This window comes from Ursus maritimus, unplaced genomic scaffold, assembly GCF_017311325.1.
Source record: "Ursus maritimus isolate PB19 unplaced genomic scaffold, ASM1731132v1 scaffold_5, whole genome shotgun sequence".
NCBI classification, from domain to species: domain Eukaryota; kingdom Metazoa; phylum Chordata; class Mammalia; order Carnivora; family Ursidae; genus Ursus; species Ursus maritimus.
The window spans coordinates 10,357,735-10,376,826 of NW_024426663.1; the positions used below are offsets into that span (position 1 = coordinate 10,357,735).

General features: G+C 34.2%; 1 long non-coding RNA gene across 2 annotated transcripts in view; it reads right to left on the reverse strand.

Annotated features, from left to right (window-relative positions):
• Window positions 1-19,092, reverse strand: part of LOC103672227 — a 191,262-nt gene that overhangs the window by 140,586 nt on the left and 31,584 nt on the right. Inside the window, exon 4 of one of the 2 annotated variants that reach the window (XR_005832386.1) lies at window positions 15,775-15,889. The exons of the other annotated variant lie outside the window; for it this stretch is intronic. This is a non-coding gene — a long non-coding RNA (uncharacterized LOC103672227). The remainder of the gene's footprint in view (window positions 1-15,774; window positions 15,890-19,092) is intronic. 2 annotated transcript variants of the gene reach the window in all.

Here is a 19,092-nt window from a genome sequence, read left to right on the forward strand (position 1 = left end):
ATTCTCTTCTGAATGCAAAATAATTACAGGCATTGAGATAGACTTCTGAGAATTAAATGAGTTATGTGTATATAAAGGACTGAGCACAATTCCTGGCATTTAGAAATTTTAAAAAAAGTTTTTAACAAAGCGTATTGTTTTTTGTTTCTGGTTTTTTGGTTTTTTTAAAGTTGTTTTTGTTTGTTTGCTTTAATTTGTCAGAGAGAGAGCGAGAGCAAGCACAAGCAGGGGGAATGGCAGGCAGAGGAAGAATCAGGCTCCCCACTGAGCAAGGAGCCTGATGTGGGACTCGATTCCAGGTCCCTGGGATCATGACCTGAGGTGAAGGCAGAGGCTTAACCGATTGAGCCACCCAGGGGCTCCAACAAAGCGTATTGTTATTGGGATTGTTTTGTTGTTATTGTTTAGAAAAAGTACAGGCATCTAATTTGATCCTTCTTTGTAAATTATGTCAGAATAAGAAAAGCCTACAAAGCCAGTGCAGGTTCAGTGATATGATACAACTAATAACGTCTATTAGAATTTCCAATTTATTTGAGGCTTGATTTAAAAATGTTCTTTTTACCAGCATATATTTATTTTTTTATTTTAAAGATTTATTTATTTACTTTGAGAGAGAGAGTACAGGGGAAGGGGCAGAGGGAGAGAATTTCCAAGCAGATTCACCAGAGAGAGCATGGATGTGATGTAGGGCTCAATCCCATGACCCATGAGATCCTGACCTGATCTGAAACGAAGAGTCAGTCACTTAACCAACTCAGCCACCCAGGCACCCCATACCAGCATATATTTACATAAGAACTTTATGAAACCTGAAGCAAAGGTAGAGCCTAAGTATGAAGGTTTAAGAAACAGCTCCTTTATTCCTGTAAACCAGTTTGAAAGAATATCGACAAATTAACTTTTTTTTCAATAAAGAATCAGAGATGGGTTTATAAGAATCCTCATCCTCATATTATACAGGGTATAACTAACTTATTGGTAATAAAAGCAGCTATTTATAAAATCATGCACTATACCAAAATGGCTTAGAAAGAAAAATAAATATCATCATCTCCAGTCCAAATACAGTAAAGTTTTAATTGTTTTAACTATCAGGTGGAATAATGTGGAATAATGCTAAAATGTTATAACCATGGTTGATCATTGCAGGAAAAGAAAAATTACCTCTGTTTTTTAATCCACCAATGGTCATATTAGTAACTGCAGGAACTCATAGTGAAATATAGTTCCAGAAAAGAGATTTCTATGCATAACCACAAAAGTCATTTATCCACCGAAATGTAAAATATAGAGAACGGTTTGTAGATGGTTTAAAGTCTGTGTTTTCTTTACCATAATATTGGATAATAGTTTGATAATGATACCTAAATATGTTTGATTTAAATCCAGAAAATTCAAAGACAATGACTAGAGATTACAGTCCCAAAGTCAATATTTTTATTAAAAAATCTTATTTTCAAAATGAATCCAGTGTTTTTAAAACAGGAAAATGTTGGTGAAACTTGAAATAATGATCCACAGCAGTATAATCCGTCAGGATCCTAACTTGTAGTTCTTGAGAATTCAATATTACTATGATAATTTTAAAATGAGAAAGGAGAGAAAATATTCAGGACATGATGATAACCTTTAGAGTTCATTAAATTTCAAAATATTGTTATAAGATTCTTTAGCAGACAAAAGAAAATTGCAGTGATTTTAATAAGAGGGAACAGATTTGATACAATAGAGTAATCTGAGCATGAACTGAGTATTATATGACTGAGTTGGCCACATTTAAAGAGAAAATCAAGAGTTCTGATAAAAATCTGGGGAATGTAACCATGCTCGAGTTAAAAAGTGGCATTAAACTTCTGATAGAAGCAGTGTTTATGTTATGGTTTCCTTTATTCAAATGAAATATGAGTCGAAAATCCTTTGAACTCAATGACAGCCACCAGGGTTCTGTGAAGCATACTGTGAAAATGTGGAGAGTTTAGTGAAAAAAGAAGTCAAAATTTATGCAAGCCTATGTTACACCTGTAGCATGTGGAGGGAAAAGGATATAGACATCCAAGCTAGAGTCTAGGAGATCCAAATGCAAATCCTGGCTTTGTCATGAGTAAGGTGTCCAAGCTAAGTGAGCTGCTTCTCTAAAAGTGGTATCATCTAGTTTGAAGAGTTATTGTGACAATTAGTGATAATGTCCATGAAGTGCCTACCACAGTATCTGTATATAGTAGTTGCTGAAAACAGCAACTTTTGTTATTTAAGCCTCACAAGTACACATTCTTTTTGAAGTAACTGTTTATCACCTATTTTTAGTAATGTTGTATATGCCGCATGTTATATATGTAAATTATAAAAATTACATAAATACAAATATAGGTATATGTACATATATTATAAACCTATGCTAAAAAACTTGCTCATTCATTTTGATGACTTCACAATGTCCTAAGATTGAATACTTTCATAAATAAATCCTAAAAGATATCTCACCGCTCTTCATTTGTGGTCATTCATCCACTGCGTTATTGTCATTCACACTTCCAACCAGAAATAAATGGGCAGAACATGGGCTTCTAAGTGCCATTTTTTTTCCATCATGTTTTCAGAGGACTCAAAAAAGTTTGATAATATGAATAGTTCAAAAATAATCAAGAGTTATTTAACTCGGGACCTGTTTGGAAAATGGCCACTGTGAGTAATTCTTCAATTTAAAATGCTCTCTTTCTTATATGCTATTATCATTGAAGAAGAGTTATGAATATTTTATATATAAATAAAAGTGATATTTTATTCTCATGGCATTTTTAACTTGCTCCCAAAATGGAAAATTCCAATGAAAGGAAACTGTTAATACAAAAGGGAATTGTGCCTGCACTTAAAACAGAAAATCTAAACCTCTCAAAAATACCCCAAATTCACCATGACTATTAGCTTGCCTACACAACATAGAAGAGTTCTGATGTTTTAAAACATTTAAAAATCATCAGCTTCCCCCTTTGGTGGTTTTCAACTCTTACTTTAAGATGTAAATCTAGTAAAAATATGCCATGTGTCCTGTGTAGTTCCATCATGGCCTCAAACAAACCATGATATTATTTATCAAGATATCTACAGCTATATCTGTATCTTTATCTGTATCTAAATCTACCTAACAAATCTAGTAACCCCAGTACAAAATTAAATGAATTACTTTGGTCTGGTTTATTCTTAGAGAAATAATCCAAATAATCATCTTCTTTTTCTATATTAACTATCAGGTTAGTATGCCAAACTGAAGTGTTTGCATGTGATTTAAAATAAAGCTAAGAAATGTATAGTTTCTGAGATATACCTAAAATCCACATATAAGGTATAGGCATTTGTCCTGTCTTCTCTTTTGGCAACACTCAATCTTCATGATTTCTCAAGTATTATTTAGAGTGATCTCCAGCTACGGACAGATTCATTGTGGCTAATTTCCCCACACAAGCAACAACAAGAAGACAAAAGATATAAAACAATATTCTCAGACATTGTACATCAGAGGGAGGAAATAATAGAAGGAAGCTCTTAAGAAGCAGAAGAAGGAGGGGGTGGGGGAGGAGGAGGAGGAGAAGAAGAAAAAGAGGCAGAAGAAGGAAACTCTTTATCACCCCCAGCTTTCTGCTTGACTACCGTTCTAGACCATGGTACAAAGAGGATAATCCCAAGCAAAGCTTTTGAGTATTGCTGAGTTGAGGAAAAAGATAATAGAATTTCAAGAGAATGAAGCAGCTGGAGACTGCAGGGCAGAGAACTGGAGATGGGGTGGTTATGTATATGAGAAACTTAAGGAATCTACACATATAGGCAATTAAGTGGTATGCATCCACCTCAAGAAGTCAAATAAAGAAGAGCAGGAAAGAAATTATAAGGAACTCATCAGGAAAGGAAAGGAAAGGAAAGGAAAGGAAAGGAAAGGAAAGGAAAGGAAAGGAAAGGAGTAAGGGGAAAGAAAGAAAGAAAGAAAGAAAGAAAGAAAGAAAGAAAGAAAGAAAGAAAGAAAATACAAAAAAGAAGAGAAAATTCAGAGACTAGTGTTGTTTTTTTTTTAAATAGCTATAAAATTGATATATTTCTAACTAGGTTAATCAAGAAGATAAATAAACAATATAATGAATGACTGAATGAAGAGACATCACTATAGATTCTATAAACACTAAAATTTTAAGGAAATATGATAATTTCATTCTAACAAATTTCACAAAATCTTAAAATTTCTTGAAAAACACAAATTACCAAAACAGACACAAGAAGAAACAGAAAACAAGAAGAATACCACATCTATTTTTTAAAAATAATAATACATAGTATAAAAACCTTCCTGCAGAGAAATCTTCAGGCTCAGATGGTTTTCCTGGTAAATTTTCGGAAATAATACCAATCTTAAACAAATTATTTCAGCTACTAGAAGAGGAAGGACTACTTCCTCAGTAATTACACAGCACTGGATAATTGAAAAGACTCATGGGGCTGCACATGGTACACTCATGTAATGTTTTAATAAAGGTAAAACATGCTAAGGGATGGGGGGTAGGCCAAATAAGTGAATGGGATTAAGAGTTATAAACTTCTAGTTATAAAATAAATAAGTCAAGGGGACGAAAAGTACAGCATAGGGAACATAATAATATTGTAATAATGTCTTATGGTGACATTTGGAAACTAGACTTATCATGGTTAACACTGTATTATATATAGAGTTGTTAAATCACTGTGTTGTACACCTAAACTGATATAACATTTTATGTCAACTATACTTCAATTAAAAAAAAATAACAGACATGGTAAATGGGAGAAACAACTCACAAGCAAACATTAGAGAGGTCTTAGACTTCCAGGCACAGTGCCCTTCTTTCTTAGTCACACAAGAAAGACAACTTCATGTTCAGAGTTTAAACCATCAGATAAATGTGAAATATCTTAATTTAAGGGGATCCATAGTGTATTTCAAAGAGCTATTTTATACTCTACCGGTCACATAACTAAAACCTGGGTGCATGCTAAGACTCAACAGCAGGAAGCAGGAATACATGAAATAAACTAGATGCAAAATACCAATTGGCTAGCAAAAATCCCAAATTTACATTGTTTGCTAACTAGCCTTCCTTGGGCTTTTCACCTAAATAAAAAAAATTTAACTGTTTATTATTCTATGCCTATATATGCCCATGTTGGATTTCAAATATGGCAAAAGAAATAAGAATGTGGTTTCAAAAAAAATACCAATCAGTTAAATGATGATAAAAAGGTATAAATTGTCCCTGATCTCCATCAGTCCCTAACACAGGAGTATATTAATTGCTTGATAGCATATTTCTTTCAAGTTCCAGCACGAGTTAGCTCTATGACTTTAAGTTACCCAGGAGAGAAGCACAAGTTGTCGCATGGAAGCTTAGATTAAGTATGCATGCATGCAGCTTGCTAACTCATTTTATAAGGCCAGCATCACCCCAATAGCATAACCAATTAAATACATTACAAGGAAAAACAACTACATGTCAGTATCCTTCAAGAACACAAATGGAAATATCGTTAAAAAAATTTCATCTAGTTGAATCTAGTAAAGTATAATCAATATAAAAACCAGAACCAAGTGACGTTATCCTAAAAATACAAGGTTGGTATGACATTTGAAAATAAATTAATGCAATTCACTATATAAATAGCATAAAAGAAAATTATAAAGAAATGATTTCAAAATTTTGATCAAAACTATACCTTAGTAGATGCCCAAAAATAATTTGAAAAAAATTCAATACCAATTCATAAAAAGAAAATTAAAATCTCACATTAGAAATAATAAGGAATTCTCTTATTGTGATTAAGGGCATCACAGAAATATCTAGATATAACATCATACTTACTGGTAAAATAACAAATATTTTCCATCTTAAATCTGAATAAAGGCAACAATATTGTCAAAAGTTTTAAAATAACAGAAGTAAAACCAATAAATCACTGAAGTACTAGTTAGTAAAAGTTGATTGTGCACACACAGTTCTAAATAAGTAAATTAATGGAAAGACATAATATGCTCATGGACTGTAGAATTTAAGATGTTAATCCTCTCCAAATTTTTCAAAAGATTTAATATAATTCCAATCGAAATCCTGGCAGGCACTCTATAAAAACTGCCAAGTTGAATCTAAAATGTATAAGTAGGGGCGCCTGGGTGGCACAGCGGTTAAGCATCTGCCTTCGGCTCAGGGCGTGATCCCGGCGTTATGGGATGGAGCCCCACATCAGGCTCCTCCGCTATGAGCCTGCTTCTTCCTCTCCCACTTCCCCTGCTTGTGTTCCCTCTCTCGCTGGCTGTCTCTATCTCTGTCGAATAAATAAATAAAATCTTTAAAAAAATAAAATAAATAAAATAAAATAAAATAAAATAAAATGTATAAGTAAATGCAAAGGATACAGTATACCCAGAACAACTGAAAAGGTATAAAATATTTGTACAAACTACTTGATTTCAAGGTAAAACTATAATAATCAAGACAGTGTGCTAGTAGCCTAATGATAGTCATATAGATTAATGGAATGGAAGAGCCTCAAAATAGACGTACATATTTAAATTAAAATAAACTAATATTCGGGGCACCTGGGTGGCTCTGTTAGTTAAGTGTCTGACTCTTGATTTCGGCTCAGGTTGTGTTCTCAGGGTTCTGGGATCCAGTCCCATGTCGGGCTCCGAGTTCAGCATAGAGTCTGCTTGTCCTTCTCCCTCTGCTCCTCCCCCCACACACTCTCTATTTCTCTCCCTCCCCCACTCTCTCAAATAAAATCTTAAAAAATAAAATAAAATAATTTTCAGCAAGTATCTGCAAGATAATTCAATGGGGAAATATATGATGAAATAAATAGCTACCTACATGGCAAAAAATAAACCTCAAGTCTCAAAAAAAAAATTCAAAATGGATAATGGACATAACTTTTAGAAGAAAACTCTAGACGAAGATCACTAAGACCTGGGTGTAGGCAAATCTGGAGTTCCTGTCTGGTAATAGAACAGTTCTGTATCTTGATTGTGGTGGTAAATCTGTATCTGTGAAAGTACTTCAAAGAAACACACACAGTGACACACAAATGTGTGCATGTAAAAAATGGTATAATTCTATTAAGATCTGCTGTCTAGTTAAGAGTAGTGTGACATTGTTCATTTTCTGATGTTGATAATGTTCTATAGTTCTCTGCGATGAGTTAAAATAATTAAACAAGGAGGTCTTTAGCCTGAGGTAGTTCTGATGCCTTGGTAGCCTATGTAAGAAATCCAAAACCTAGAGTCAATGCACTTGGACCAAAGAAAACAAAATTTGAGAACAACCAATCACAAACAGCCAACTAGTCTTTCCAAAATAAGCTAATTGTTTAAGCTGTAACCAATCAAATAATTTCCTTACTCTGCTTCCCCAACTCCTCTATAAAAACCTTTCCCCTAGCCCCCAGTGAAAGAGCGTCTAACGACTTTCAGTTTGGCACTGCCCAATTCAAATGGATGTTTGCTCAAGTAAACTCTTGAAAAGTTTAATATGCCTCAGTTTATCATTTAATAGATGTTATATTGGGGGAAGCTGGGTGAATGGTGTGAAGCTCTCTGTGGTGTTGTTGCAAATTGTTTTGTCTATAATTATTTCAAAATAAAAAATTTTAACAAGAGCATCCTGTCGTTGTAACAGTTTAATCCACCTGTTTAATTCCTTGTAAAACGTGAGGCCATCTGCCTGTTCTGGAGGTCATACTGACCACACCAAATTTTGGACCTGAGTTTGAAGAAGGCAAGTTTTGCAGCAGTTACTGTTAGTCTTGCTCATTGTAAGTTTGTAATACTTAAGTGTTATGTGAAATACTGCTGGAGAAAAGGAGAAGGCATCCAGAGAACTCTTACAGAGAGAGTAAAGATGCTATCAAATGCCAAAATATCTGCAATACTACCTTTTCCCATTTTCTGTTTTCTTCAGTCACTTTTTTTCTTTAACTTTATAACTCTTATTTGTAAATATGGGTTTTAAGTGTAGGATAAAAGAGTAATGGTCAAAATATGAATGGTTTATTTTAATATCACTTATTTTTTACTTAAAAAAGTCAGAGCCCATTTTTAACATCTTGGTTACAGTTCCAATCATGATCTTTAATTATAAAGTAAATTGAATATTGTTGTCTCTCTCTCTCAAAATAAAAAATGACATTTGAAAGCAATGCATTTTTATAGCATTTAAAAGGTATGTTAAATAACATTTCCTAGATAATATGGTTGTATATATTTTCATTTTGTTCGTTAGCTGGACACTGAACTTTTTAGATGGAGAAGGGAATGACAATGACTTGACTCTTCCAGAATCTGTCTTGTGGCTTTGAAACTTAACGATTTTTAATGTGTCCACAAAGGTCAGCCAGCCCTAGCTATCATGAATTACATTTGTATTTATGCTCAGTTGTTAAACAGTCTCTTTGAGTTAATATCTGCTAAGCCCAAATAATCCTATTTTCAGTTATCTAATAGATTAATTATATTTTTACTATAAATGAAAGGTTTTTACCTTTTGTTCGGTGAAAATTCTGTCTTCTTAGACATAGAATGGTACTATAGGTTTGCCTTTTTATCTGCACTAATCTCTACATGCACTAATCATTTTTCTTAATTCTTTAGAAAAAAATCCTACGAGGACCAACAATTTCTTTGCAGGTTTGGTGGAGTGAATGCCTACCCAAATAAAAAGTACTTCCACAGGACGTTGTAATACCCCATGCACATGTAATATGTTGTCCATAAGTGAGCCAGTCATGAACAATTAAAGATCAATGGCCTAAGCATACAAACCCTGAAAATGATTATTTTCATATCAAAGATTTTTTATCTGTGGCATGTGTATATTGGATAAGTTATTTTGTACTGTTATATTTTTCTTTTAACAACTTAGTATTTACTTTTAGTTTTAGATCAACCAATGGTAGGATGGGCATAGTGGATGTTTTTAAACTTTCATTTTTAACAGGCAGTATTCATTTTTTCATTATAGACAGATAAGTTACAAATTCACTAAAGTAGAGAATAATCACATAAGAAGCAGAGAGGACACATCCAATGTTGGGCCTAAGGTCTCTGGAGCACATTCCACATTCAAAAATATATTTGAATGGGACGCTTGATTAATAAACTAACCATAGTAAGCTCACAGTTTTTTTTTTAAATATTATCTCCCTTTTCTACTAAAGCATCCCACATGAAAAACACTGATGACCATATTAAGACTCCTAGTTTGAATACTAATTTTTTGTGGTTCTTCATATAATCACTAACATTTTTCAATGCCATTGCCTTGCTCTATAAAAGAAGTGCACAGCATGATACACATTATATACAGGGCATTGGTACAATTGTTTTCTGCCTTTGTAGAATCGTTGTGCTGAAGTGATTTCTTTTTTTTTTTTCTAAAGATTTTATATATTTATTTGAGAGAGACAGAGAGCATGAGCAGGGAGGAGAGGTAGAAGGGAGAAGCAAGAGTCCCGCTGAGCAAGGAGTCCAATGCGGGACTCGATCCCAGGACCCTGGGATCATGACCAGAGCCAGAGGCAGACACTTAAATCGACTGAGCCACTCAGGCACCCCAGTAATTTCTTGGCAGAGCACTCTTGGTAGTGGTATTTGGGAGTGGAGAGCAGGAAGCTTGTAAATTAAGGAATATAATACTAATCTCCTTTCTTTGAAAAGGGTACTGTACAAAAATAAATCAATGCAAAATGTTTTTTTTTTTCTTAATAAAGGTATAAAGTGAAACTTTGGAGTCAAAGTCATCCTATGAAATAAAATTTTGAGTAAAAGTACAATGACATTGTAAAAAAAATTGAAGGATAAATTTAGATAATAAAAGGAAAATATTAATATTCATCTAAACTTTGAATTTACATATAAAAATCAATAAAAGTACATGGAGTGATCCAACAACCATTAAAATTTGTAATAATTGAATTTAAACTGTCATGCTAAAATATAAAATTATATTAAATATTAGTGCAATAAGAACAAACTGAACATTCCTTCCATTTGACATTTTGTAAGACTATACACTATATATCATTAAGGCTGTTTTTTTGTAGTATAGCATGAACCGCAGATTTCTAAAGTTGTAGAATTAATTTGACTAATTATCCTAATAATTTAAAACACCATTTTGTACCAAACACATCCTAAAGTTCTAATTAGTTGACAGTTTTGATTAACCAACTTAATTGTCAAGTTAGCACACTTTGTTTAGAAACTTGGAGAATGACTGTAAAGATCTTTTAAGTGTAAACAGTATAGTAAAATTCATTGCAATTTCATAAAAATATTAAGTACCTTCTTGCTTATGTGTTTAGCCATGCTGCCTTCATCCAAAAAGGTTTTAAAATGGCTTATTAATTATATATAAAGCTGAAAGTAAGCTAGAAATTGTTTGAATGCAGAAAACATTTAAGCACTTTTTATCTTTATCATCTAAGTATTTCTAACCTCACTGTGTAATTGTAGAACTTATTCTCCAGGGCCCAACTGTACTATTAACAAAGTTTGAAGCTGTATGTTTTTTTTTTTTTTTTGAGAGAATACTATTTGATTTATTAAAATACAGTGATCTTGAAATAATGTTGATTCCTTTAACATCATATAATTTCTGGGTGTGTTAAATGCTTTTATGTGATTTGTTTCTCTTCTCAGCCAGTCTGAGGGGTGAGGCGCAGGAGGAGAGGGAGGGAGGTGGAGGCAGGGTGAAGGAGAAAGAAAGAGAGAAAGAAAGAAAGAGAAAGAGAAAGAGAAAGAGAAAGGGGGGGAGAAAGAGAGAGAGAAAATGGATTTAACAATGACATTAGTGTGAACTATTCTTTAGAGAATTTATATCAAGTCTTGTAGACCCCTGGTGATCATTTAGTCAAGTAATGGTGCTATTTATTAAAAGTAATTCAGTGACTTAAAAGAGTCTGCTGAATTGTAAGTCAATAACTGCAAATGAGTACAGATATATTTGCTTGCTTGCTTATTTATTTATTAAAACAAAAACCAGGAAAGGGTTACCTAGAATTGATATATTGGGATGTTTTACAAGTTATAACTCATTGGCAAATGATAGAAATTAAAAAAAAAAAAAAACTATTCTTATGACTTATTTGTCTATGTTTTCCCTAAAAAGGACAGTTTGCAGCTCAGCCAGTTGCATGCATGTGCCCAGAATCCCTGAACGATCTTTCTCTAATGACTTTCTCAGATTTTTTTTTTTTTAACAGCAAGCGTTTTGCACTAAATGGTACAAAACAGCAAATCCAAACTGAGCAGGGCAAAGTAGCTACATTCACAATTCACAACACTGAAGCCTCCCTTTCCACCTCCGTATTTATCTCTGTCACTGGAATTCAAAAACTGCTGTGTTGGTTAGGAAAGGCCAAGAAGAATTATCTACTGATTTATATCATCTCTACTGGCAATAACCTGAGAAATAAGGCCACAAAAAGCTTAGATAAGTAAGAGAAGCCTGGATATCCCTTCTCAGTAATGAATAATCAATAAGTTCACATCCTTCGGAATCATGAGATGCTTATTGAGCAATACTGATGCAGACACGGTTGAGCCCAGCATATGCTGGCCCTCAGATAGACGGGATCTGACCGGAGTGCCTTTAGCTAACTTCTTCCACTGACCCTCCACACTTCATAGACAGTGCTCGGAAACAAACACATCTCAGAAAAGCAATCACATATGCAGTCGGAAAGATTTTTAATGTTATTCAAGGTAGCATGACCACCTATTCTGGTTTATCAGTTTTCACCTGTTATTCCAAAACCCCATCTTGTTTACTAATTTTTGTCCTAGGCAAATGTATCATGATCTAGACACCTACCCAAAATAAAATAATTTTTGGAAATGTTTTTATTTCCTTTGAATATGCTGTATTTTTTGAAATGTATGGAGAGAAACCATACAGACTTACATTTAAACAAACCAAACACATATTCATTCCATATACAAGAGGGTGACCGTCAAAATTATCATAGTGTAAGATTGTGTGTGGTGGTGAGATTCAGGTCAAATGATGACTAAATATGTACTGACCTGTTTGTTGCTCAAAACTTATGACTTTCCTTCATATTAATCATTTCTTAAAAATTCCCCGAAAGTATTAGCCATAGAAGTAAAAGTATTACTTTATAAAAAAGGATTTCTCATTAACCAAAGACAACATAAGCTAACAAGTATATGAAGAAATTATCAATGATAAGTACATGTATGAAATTATTGAATAATAACAAGTGCTAGTGGACTATAGAAAAATGGAAACACTGAACCACCAGTAAGACCATTTATCAGTACAACGGTTCTAGAGAGATTTCTGGATTTTCTTTTTATGAAATTATGTATCTCAAGGCTTAGCTTTAAGATACAATCCCCAAAGGGTTCCTGAGTATGTTCTTTGTTTGTCTGTGGTGGCAAAAGTTGGAGAAAACAGAGCTGTCATCATAAAGGGAATTAATAATAAAATGTATTATGTCCATATGCAGTGATGCTATCTAGTATTATGCTTAAAAACATAACACTGAGTATAAAAAATGAGAAAACTATTTAGCATAATTTGATTGATGTAAATAAAATTGCAAAGCAAACTATTTTTCAAGTATATTCTTATCTAAAGATATATTTTAAATATATTAGCAAGATTTCTCCTGTGTGATATGGAAGATAATATTATTGGGGAAGAGGGAAAAAGAGGAAAAATAATTAAACACAATAAAAATGTAGCATTTTATGTATTTATGATAATGACAAGCCATGAACTAAAAAATTTTATTAAGTCAATACTCTATGTAAGGACCATAATAAATTAATTAAATGTAAATAAATTAAATATTGATGTTTAGTCTATATAAAATTTGCAATAATAGGCATTCACTAAAATAAAGAATATCAGTAATAGAGTTTAGCTTATTAAAGAAAAACATCATCTACCCATAGATGTTACCCATTCTAAGAGACAATTTGTAAATTGAAAGTAAATAAACCTGGCAATAATTGTGTACATTATACATGGGATGAATAATAACTGAAATTAAATAACTTTGTTGTACTCTGTATGAAGAAAGAATGAGAAATGTGTTTTGAATCTAGGAGCACTGTGTGACAGTTTGTCTCTATGGTCTTCTGGTAGAATTGGTATCCTGAGTACCATGTCTGTCAGAAAATAGGTGTATCCTTTCAGTGACGAAGGAACCATCAAACCATCACGGCTCAGTGGCACTAGCCATTAAGATTATACCATTATTTTGATTTGCTCTATTTCCACACTCACCCTGTGGTTACATTTTCAGTGTAGATTTGCCAACAATTCTGTCAAATCGATCTGTCTCTTAGGAATTAAGAATTTTGTGCCTCTAAAACTCATCAGATATGCTTGTTATAGCAAGATTCACCAAAGTGACTCAACGAGGCAATATACAACCCTACAGAGCCCTCCTAAGTAGTATGCATGGCTCTGTCACTTTTTGTGGTAGATACACAGAACACTGACTTTTCATTTTATTATAAAATAGTAATGACTGTAAAACCTTCAAACAATACAGAAAGAAATTAAAAAAAAAAAAACTAAGTACTATCAACACCAAGTGATCATTAATTCTAAGTATGTTAGCCTAAGTATGTTAGCCATATCAACTCAAACCAAAAAATGAAGAGTCCACACATTTGTCAGACCAGCTGTTAGTTCTTCCTAAGGCAATATATTTATATTTATATTTATATTTATATTTATATTTATATTTATCTGCATGGCCTTTTAAACAGCTATATAATGTTTTCCTTTATAAAAATCATGACATGAAAATAACATTTGAACACAAAATTTTTAGTTTTTGTGTTTTGTTTTCATTTGAGTTTATTTTCTTTGTTGGCTGTGTTAGAATTATAATTATAAAATCTTTGTATTTAGCTTAGGGTTGTGCATATTTAAATACTTATTGAAGGACACTTTGTTTAAATGCTCATTGAAGGATGCTCTGCACTTAGCTTATGTCTATATAGAGACTGCTTCCGTATCTTTTTTTAAAAAAGTATATAATGATAATTTTTCTTTTTAAATATGCCAACAGAGACTCAAACAAAACCCACAAATTTATCAACTTGGGAGTTTTGTAGGTCGGATGTATGATAAAGTTTTCACCAGGAAAATAACAACATGTCAATAGGGTTGTATTCCTTTCTGGAAGACCTAGGGAATAATATGTTTCCTTGCTTATTTAGATTGTTGTCAGATTTCAGTCCCTTGTCATTGCAGGGCTGAAGTTCTTTTCCTCGCTGGCTGTGAGCTGAGACATTTCCAGGGTTTGGATGCCACCTGCATTCCTTAGCTGGTGGTCCCCTTCCTCCATCTTCAAAACCAGCTACAGTGGGTTGAGTCTCTCATGCTTCAATGATCTCTCACCTCTTCCACCATCACACCTTTTTGACTGACTATTCCACCTTCCTCTTTTCCTTATAAGGACTTTGGGACCTTATAAAACCCACCAAGATTATCTAGGATAATCTCTATAATTTAAGGTTAGCAACCTTAATTCCATCTGCAACTTTAACTCCCTTTCTGCCTAGTAACAGTCACAGGTATAATACCACTAGGGAATGAATCATGAAGGCCAAAATCCTGCCTCCACACCCTGCTTAGTATCACTCCCGATGATTCACTCCGTGCTTCCTTCCCTGACCCTTTTGCCTTTAGGAATACAGAAGGTGTTATTTCTAGAGGGAGAACACTTTTTGCATAGTTACAGCAAGATTTCCATAAACTATGGTTCCTACTTTGTCACTTTGGAATCCTGTGCAAAGGAATCAGCAGGCAAGAAAAAGAGCACTATCTTGGCAGGGGTAGGTGGCCAGGATGGGAACAGATAGGGCTGCTGTCACACAGTGATGGCAGGGGAAATATCTCTCAGGGTACATTCTTCTACCTCCTTGCCCAGATGGATCATAAACAGTATAGTACGAGAATGTCATTGGCTCAGACATCTGAGAGACAAGAGTCTGGTCACACTGTCAGGCAGACCTAGCAGAGTTGCTAGATGAGAATGAGAGGAGTCAAAATGCATGGGATGCAGCAAAGTTTGTTTTAAATAGGGAACTTTTTATTTTTATTATATTGCATTGTATTGTATTTTTTTAAGATTTTATTTATTTATTTATTTGACACATAGAGAGACAGCCAGCGAGAGGGAACAAAGCTGGGAAGTGGGAGAGGAAGAAGCAGGCTCCCAGCAGAGGAGCCTGATGGGGGCTCGATCCCAGGACCCTGGGATCATGACCTGAGCCGAACGCAGATGCTTAACGACTGAGCCACCCAGGCGCCCCTAAGTAGGAAACTTTTAAAAAAAAAGTTAAAAACGTAAAAGATAATTGCAACTATTTTTAAAGTAGTCCTACAGCATCGAGATATACCCAGCAATATTTTTTTTTGCCCCAGCAATATTTTTAAATAAAAATTAACATTAAACTAAAGTACAAGAATAATTAATGATATGTAAGGATACTCTCTCAATACATTCTGGGATTCTGGATGCTGTAACAAGTAATAAAAATGAAAATAAATAGGCAAAATGCCCAGTCTAGCAAATATATGTGAAGTAATACTGAGAGATTTAGAACAGTCCTATAAATGATGTAATAAATAAGGAAAACACCAGTGGCTATCAATACCGATGGAGGAGAAACACACACACACACACACACACACACACAAACACACACAAACTCACTTTTTTGGGCAATGTTCACAAGAAAATCCATTGGTAACAATCAGAGAAAATCTTCCAGGGTCTTGCTGCAACAGAGGCCAGTTGCTGACACCAGTCTAACTGAAGAGTGTAACAACTGAAATGAGTTAAGATAAATTATTTTGTATTTGCTATGCCAAAATTGTTATACCATCTTTCTCTTTCAGTTATTTACCTGCTGGATAAAGGTGATATGCAAACCTTTCACTAAAATTCACAATTTGATCAGAGTCATTAGTGAGATGATATACCACCGTAAGACGTCACATATAGGAAAGTAAGATAAACAATTCAGAATTTTTTTGGAATAAAAAAATCCAAAATAAATGACCAGCCATGGTCATTATTTAGTAATCTGTTTACAAACCATATGCTATTTTATTTCAAAATTAAAGTTTGACTTTGAAAACTAGAATAGTCTCATTCTCACTTTGTGGGAAGAGAAAATGCATTTCGTTAGTTGGATTTTCTTCATTAAAAAACACTAGTCTGGGCTTCAGTATGTTATAAATACAGGCTGAAATGTGTACACCAACAGTATGATGTTATACTAAGCACACAGGCTACAGAACCTGATGGCCTCTCTGTGAGGCTTGAAGGCTAGGGATGGGGTTGCTAGAGTTTCTTTCTTTTGAGAGGTAAAGAAGAGTAAAGAAGAAGGACCAAGAGCAGCTTTGGAATGACAGCAATGGTGCATATACACACTGAGCATTGTTTTTCCTTCTTCATAATTGATAAATACAAATTAAGAACATGAGTTTTTGGAAATTACTTTGGACTACGACACTGCACTGAGCGGACATCAGCACCACTCTAGACTGAACCAGAGTGATTGTAGCTTCAGAATTCTACCTTGTATCATACACAGCCATGCACCCATACTCAGGGTAGAGAGACTGAGAGAGACAGAGATAGAGAGAAATAGTACATATTACATAGTATATACTTAATATAGTATACATTAAGTCCTATCATTCATTGTAAATAAATGTATTCAAAGCTGGCAAATAAAGAGATATGACAAAAAGTTAGTTTTTCATATAATAAAACAAAGAGAAAATTTCTTTTTTTTTTGTTTAAACTTAAGTTTCCGAGATTGGGTTTAATTTCCAAAATAACGGGCATTTGGGTGGCTCAGTCGGTTAAGCGACCAACTCTTGATTTCGTCTCAGGTCATGATCTCAGGGTCGTGAGATCAAGCCCTACATCAGGCTCCATGCTGGGCGTGGACCTTGCTTAAGATTCTCTCTCCCTGTCCCTCTGCCCCTCACCCCCATTCTCTCTCACTCTCTCTCTAAAAAAAATTTTTTTTTAATTTCCAAAATGATAGTGTGTGTTTAGAAATTACTAGATTAGGTTTCTTCTTTCTGGGGAAAATAAAGGTTTAGTAGTCATGCAACTACTATTTCTGTTATATAGAAATAAAGACTATGACATTTTTGTACCCCTGAGTTTGTGCTACTATAATTCATTATGAGATGTACATTAGGACATGTAAAGGGAACCCCTCTAGGTTTCAAAAGTTATACAAAATATAACTTCACCACAAAACAAAACAAAACAAAACAAAAACCCTATACATAAAGATAAATTATCCTGAGTCTTTGTGAGGTATAGTCTCTATCTAAAAGTCTGAATAGCTAGACAGAACAAAATGCCTGAGTGGAGAAGAAATACTAATTCTGAAAGAATCATTTCAGGTTGTAAGTTTGGTGACTTTGGGCAAACGGGAAGAGACAGTACTTTGAGGGAAGAGCAAGACTGTGGGAGAAGTCCTATAGCAGACACTCAGGATGGCTTAGAGCTCTCAGGACCAGACTGCAGAGCCACGTGAAGTCCACAAGAACAGAACCTTAGCCAGCACTCACATCCCTCTCAGATCTGGATGACTTACCACAGAAGGTTTTACTATAAATTATAGCCTGAAGGATAAAATGTCATTTTTTCCAACTCCAAAAAGAGAAAATAGCATGATACATAGCAAAAGATTGAGGATCAAAGTGGATGTTCATACAAGATGCAAACCTGCACCTTCCCCTATCCTTCAGGGCTCTTGAGGAAGTAGGTGTCGGGGGTCAAGAAAAGCTGTGTCTTCTGTATCATGAGAAACTCGAGGAAACAAAACTAAGACAAAAGCAAGTAAAGCAAAAATAAAGAAATAAAAGAAACCCTCATTCTGTGTATACCACCAACACCTTCTTTTGAATCTGAAATAGCATGAGAGAATATTTCCAAGTATTCTGCATCCCCCGGACTTGAGGCTGAGTAGAAAAGTAGGTCTAAAGAGGCCTCCCTGTGAAATAAAGGTAACAGCAATCACCCGGTGAAACTACAGAGCAAACATAAAGATGATTCAACTGTTGGCATGTAAGTCCCTGCCCACCTCACTCACCTTCCAAACCCAGAAGATAGAAGGGGAAAACAATGGAGGAGAAGGCAAAATACTGAATTGACTGATTACCTAACCAGTGGAATAGACAGAGGGAGGGGCAGAGACAGAGAGAGACAGAAGTGCTTTTACCTTAAGTTGGCATTAACTTTCTAATAAAAGCAGAAATTAGGACCCACTACCTAAGTATATTTACAAAAAATAAAATTTTACTTTGGCAATTTGTGTTCACAGACCATGAACTTTTTACCTACTCTACCAGTGGAGACACCTCAATACAATAATGACCATCTTACAATATAAAGTTAGTACCATTATATGACCGCAGTACTAACAAATTGTTTTTCATGTTTTGAGAATGCTTGAGCAAGAGAAAATACTAAGGAAATGTGTATTTCCTAAAAGAAGAAGAAAAAGAAACAGTTCTCTGTGAGAATTTAAATATTGGAATATGGTAACTTGTGAGATGGGGGAAATGCCATCCATGTTGGCTTGAGTGAAAGGAAAAGGACAAAAAGAAAATGAATACAATAGCTACTACCTAGACTGCAATTATTAACCTTTTAGAAGAAGAGGGATTAAACTAGATGATTTCTCAAAGTACAATCTATGGCTGTCATTCTATCATTCTATGGCTCTTTGATGTCAGAATGCAATTCAGGGCTTTTGAAGTGTATTAGAAAACCCAGTACAACTTGCTGACTCCTGGGCCACGAGCCAACCTGAGTCTTATGAAAGAAAGTGTCAAGGATGGCATTCACTAAGGATGCAAAAATCACCCAAAGAAATAGATGAAAGAGGGAATAAGATAGTGAAGGATGCATTAGGAAGGAAAGTAAATTGTGGAGATGTAAGAGACTCAGGCAGAAACAAGCAGAATTAAGATGGCATATATAAAGTATAGTTCATAT